The sequence below is a fragment of the Trachymyrmex cornetzi genome, unplaced genomic scaffold (assembly GCF_001594075.2).
Source record: "Trachymyrmex cornetzi isolate Tcor2-1 unplaced genomic scaffold, Tcor1.1 scaffold190, whole genome shotgun sequence".
In the NCBI taxonomy this organism is placed as follows: Eukaryota; Metazoa; Arthropoda; class Insecta; order Hymenoptera; family Formicidae; genus Trachymyrmex; species Trachymyrmex cornetzi.
In genome coordinates this window covers 252,778-258,574 of record NW_017296528.1, presented here as the reverse complement: position 1 = coordinate 258,574, position 5,797 = coordinate 252,778, and positions in this window count along the sequence as shown.

Below are 5,797 nucleotides of genomic sequence, written 5' to 3'. Positions count from 1 at the left end.
CCAAAGAAAAAAAGTAACGCAGTTACTAGTAAAGTTACCAAAAAAGTAACTTGTAACTGTAACTTCGTTACAAGTAACGAGTTACTTCCATTCCCTGATGAAAGATTATAATTATTATATAGTAATTATATTTAATACATTGTGTATGAGTTATATACATATATGTAATGTTATATGTTCAGATATATATAAACACACACACACACACACCTCAAAAAGACATTAGACATTAACATTTTACATATTTTGAATGATTAACTAATTGATTTAATTCATTATTCTGTGCATAAAAATATTAAAGTACAACTGTTAAAAATAGTTCATGAAACATGTTATACCTGAATAAAGTGTAATATACCTTGTAAATTATTAATATTTTGACAAGTCTATCTTAATACTTTTGCATGCAGATTAGGAGATTATTTCAAAGTAAACAATTTTTTTCTAAATATATTTTATTTTTAATGTAATTACCCTTCAAAAATAATTAAAAGACGTGGTAGATTAAACTAGAACTCTGATGTGTATGCACACACACACACGCGCGCGCGCGTGCGCGCGAGCGTAAATATATTAGTTATATTTTTTTAAATTAATTATTAATTTTATTAAAAAATTTTTGTTACAAAAATTTAATAATACGGCAGTAGTTAATATAGAAATTTCACGAAACTTTGCAATACTCGTTCGGTGCCGTTGAGCGATACGTCCGTCAAAGCGTTCGCGCGACCGATCGCTTGTTAGTTGCGCCGCCCCTGACGGCGCGAATTTCATGTCCTGTGGTTGGTCATTTTCAAATGCTCACCGTTTGAAAACTATTGATGCCTTAAGATTTTGCTATTAGGATTTTCAATTTACTTTTTCATGAGGAATATGTATGTGCCGGGTCCTGCATACTCGTATATATATGTATATAATAATAAATAATGAATTATTATATAAATTCTATTTTAATTTATTTGAAATCGTACGAATATGGTAATTAATAAGTGATAAGTAAATGTACGAGTAAAAGAGAAACCTCGTATTAACGTGTTCTCACTCATCAGCTGAAAACGGATAATCCACTCAAAAATACTCATAGCGGAAAAACGAGTATTGAAAACGGACGATTCCCTCAAAAATACTCATGATCATACTTGCGTATACGTTTGTCATTCATCAGCGGAAAAACGAGTATTGAAAACGGGCAATCTCCTCGAAAATACTCATTGCGTACTCGTGTATACTCACTACCGTTCCTTCATGATACACTGCGAGTGCTTGCAAGTGCAAGAAACGGGCAAAAACGGGCTAAAAACGGGCAAAAAACGGGCTAAAAACGGTCCATATAAGGTTTAAAAACGGTGAAAAATTTTTATATGGGCGGTTCTTCAGCATATGTCGGTAGTATTTTATTGCTATATAGATTGCCAGCAATTTCCGATTGTATGGGCTGTATTTTGTTTGCGCTTGATTGAATTTTTTGCTCAGAAAGACTAATGGCTTCTTTTTTGTTGCAAAACTGTTCCTAATGTAGTGTCGGAAGCATCTGTTATGAATGTTAGTTCCACTTTCAGATAAGGATGTGCGAGCAGAATTGCTCTTAAAAGGCTGTTTTTGCATCTAAAGAATGCGTCTTCTAGTTCCGTCTTCTATTCGATCAGAGTTTTGCCTTTTGTCTTGAGTCCTCCAAGTACGTCGTTTAGTCTTACTTGATCTTTTGCAGCTCCAGGGATGAAATGTCTATAAAAGTTTATAGTTCCCAAAAACTGTCTTAGTTGGTTTATTGTTTATGGTTTTGGAAAGTTTTTGGTAGCCTCCACTTTGTCCGAGAGTAGCTGTGTACCTTCCGCTAAGACCAGGTATCCAAGGAATTTGACTTGGTGTACTCTAAAAACGCATTTTGCCACGTTTAATTGGGTGCCATAATTTTCTAGTCTCATGAATATTTCTTTAAAGTGTTCCTTGTGTTCCTCTTCTGAGTTTGAGGCGATTAATTTATCGTCGATATATACATAGCAATACTCGAGGCCGTGTAGTACCTTGTTTATGAAACGCTGAAATGTCTGTGCAGCGTTTCTTAATCCAAAGGGCATGTATAGAAATTTGAATAGACCGAATAGCGTAATGATAGTTGTCTTCGCTCTATCGTCTTCATGTACTGGAATTTGATTGTATGCCCGGACCAAATCTAATGTTGAGAAAACTTTTTTACCGTGTAGAGTATGGGTGAAATCTTCGATGTGTGAGATCGGGATTATCGAATGGTTCTTGTGTTTAGCTTGCGGTAGTTTCCGCATGACCTCCATGTTCCCCCTTTCTAGGTGCGAGATATAACGGGGATGACCATGGACTCTTTGAAGGCTGAATTATTCCCTCTTGAAGAAGTAAGTTGAATTCCACCTTTACTGCTTATAGTTTATCTGGTGCTAGCTGTTTAGGTTGACAAGCTTCCAATTGACCCTGAGTGATATGATGCATCGTGGAGTGTTTAACTAAAGCACTATAATATGAGTATTCGCATCCGCCATTTTTAGTCTTTTTCTCACTCTCTTGCTCCTTTCCTTAATCCATTACTCTCTCTCCACTCCGCCGTTAAACTAAGAAATTGAAGAGAGAAGAGAGAAGGTTGAAGAGAGAATTAAAAATAGCGGATGCAAATACCTATATTATAGTGCTCTAGTTTAACTGTTCTCCTTGATTATGCGGGCGTTATGATTGATGGAAACTTGGCCAAGATGTCGTGATATGACGTTTCTTTAATAATGGCTTTCACCGACTCTACTGAATTCACGGCAAGTGAACCTCTTGCAGTGAGTTTCGTTTCTCTATCAATCAGCTGCTTGTTCTTTACATACATCTGATAACAGATGGTACTTCGCTAGGAAGTCTGAACCGACGATAGGCTGTGTGACGACAGCTATGATGAATCGCCACGGGAAATCGCGGCGTAACCCAAAGTCAGGTTGTAGCGTGATGTATCCGTATGTAGTGATCACGGATCCGTTTGCTGCGTACAGTTAGTATGTTGCTGCGTTTTGTCTGTCTTGTACGTGCGTCCGTCGATAGACGCTTAAATTGGAGCCTGTATCAATGAAGTATCTTATTTTAGAGGTACGATCTGTCATGAACAAGCGGCTGGTAGTGGGACTTGAGTCGCTAACCGCCTTTAATGACTATCCTCCTTGTTTTCCTGGAAGTTGTAGGGTTTGGTGCACTTCTTTGCTTCGGCTCCAAATCGTCGATGATAGTAACAGATATCTTTCTGGGGGGTGCTTCTGCTGCGGCTTCGGCTTCTGCTCACGTTTATTTACCTTCGTGAGCTTTATGGTTAGTGAGCCGACTCGTTTTGTTAACTCTTAGACTTGCACTCCAAGGTTTTTGGAGTTGCTGCTTCCGCTGTAGTTGATGTGACGACCACGACTGTCCTTCTTGTGACTTCGTGGATCTTGTCTACCTCGATCGGCTACCTCGGTCGACTTAGCCGGTCTTCGGTCCTAGTTGCTATAATGACTTGCATCTGTGATGGCAAGCGTCCCAACCACAGGGTGTGGAGTAGTTGATCAGATACGGTAGTGCCTGTCAGGCGTTGTCTACAATACGCGAAGTAAGCTTGGTTTAAGAAGTAAGGGTGCCGTCAAGGCCCGTCTACAATACACGGAGTAAGAAGTAAGAGTAAGAACTTGACCAATCACAGTCGAATGTGAGAAGAATAATCGACTGTGATTGGTCAATTTCTTACTCTTACTTCTTACTCCGTGTATTGTAGACGGGCCTTCACAGTCGATTATTCTTCTCACATTCGACTGTGATTGGTCAAGTTCTTACTCTTACTTCTTCCTCCGTGTATTGTAGACGACGCCTCACATGCGGCGTAACCTGCGTATTCTAGTAATTTACTAGAATACGTTATTTTTTATTTACTAGAATACGCCATTCTGAAAGCCCGCATTCACATTCAACGTATTTCGCGGAAAATTAGAGAAATGCGAAACTAAAGCCCGTGTCACACTACGGATTGCGAACGCGGATCGGATTGGGATTGCGGATCGTCGGATTTGGATTCTTCGTTCACACTACGGACCATGGTACGGACTACGGATTCAATTTGCAACATATGCTGTATCGCAAATGTCGTGTTGTCGACGTTTGCTATGTACATTCTCTCTCGATAAAACGGTTTTAAAAGTTGCGTCCCGAAATTTGGGATCCATTGTATCGAGTTATGATGAGCACAGGTAACCTAACCACACAAACGATGCTTATTCAGCCATCATAAATGGGTCACGTGACCAAACTCGATGTTTTATTGGCTTGGATTACGATTACGAATCGCAAAAATAGAGAGCCGTCTCTTCTGTAATCTACAATCCGAATCCGAAACTGCCTTGTCTTGATTGGCTGAGTTCCGATCCGCGATTCGCAATCCCAATCCGATCCGCGTTCACAATCCGTAGTGTGACACGGGCATAATGCAACCATTGCTGATTAGAATTTCTGTTGTACACTCTAACAGAAATGCTAAATGAATTTACGATTGGTTTTCGTAACCTACGCATCTCGAAAAGTACGCCTCATGGAGAACCGGTACCTTTCCATCGCGTATATATGAGCGGATGATCGAATAAATTATTAAAATCGGAAAATTTTGTGAAACCACTCTTAGGCTTATTCGGCGCGTTTTTGCATGAAACAAAAGAATCTGGCAAAAAAATGTCGTTCTGCCTTGTGATTTGAGATATTAAGCGTTAAAGTTGATGACTATTGAGGTTAGGAAATCTGTCACAGAGGCAAAATGAGGTCTATAATTGTACTGTCCCACATGGGTTTCGACTTTTCACGCGATGCAAAGGGGCGCACGACTTTTATAATTGTACTGTTGCAAAGTCGAAACCCTTGTGTATTTTTTCAGACAAAATAAACTAAAATGAGCCAGAAATTAGATTCGACTCATAGTGGTTCTATCATGTTTCGGCGTAACAACAAAATAGCATAAAAAGCATAAAGTGACTAGACAGAAACTGATGTTCAAGTGAAATGATATGATTGGTCGGCGCAAGTTACGTTTACGCAAGTTACGCCGTATGTGACAGCACCCTAAGAGTAAGAAATTGACCAATCATAGTCGATTATTCTTTTTACAATCGACTGTGATTGATCAATTTCTTACTCGTACTCCTTAAACCAAGCTTACTTCGCATATTGTAGACAACGCCTCAGTATTTGCAGGTGACGAAGGAACTGGGAAGATTTTCTATCCCCTAGTTTTTCGTGCTCTAGTAACTGCGCTGCTCTTGGGATGCTGACAGCCTCTATATCAGTGCGAGTGAGGCCTGATTGCGCACATTAACAATCGGACACGACAGGATTTCCCGATCGGACACGGACCCGATTGGACACATGGTGGCAACGTTCCGTTTCACGCATGATGTGCATAACGCATCATTTATCCTTGTTTAACATTCGGTGAATAACAAGGATAAATAATGCAGCATGCGCATTATGCGTGAAACGGAACGCAGCCAGTGTTGCAATCGGACACGGACCCGTTTGCACACTGACCCGATTGCACGCGGACCCGATTACGCACAGACCCGATTGCGCACCGATCCGATTGCGGACAAACAGTGGAGTATCAGCGTAGATAGTGTCCGCTTGGAATATTTTTCCAAGAAAATCTAACGCTGACCCTTAGAACATATACACATGGAACACTTATTGCCTATACCGCCAATGCATTGGGCTGAAGCCAAGATAGGTGCGAGAGAGAAAGGTATAGAAGACCTAAAATTCGCAATGCGCATGTTCAGTTCCG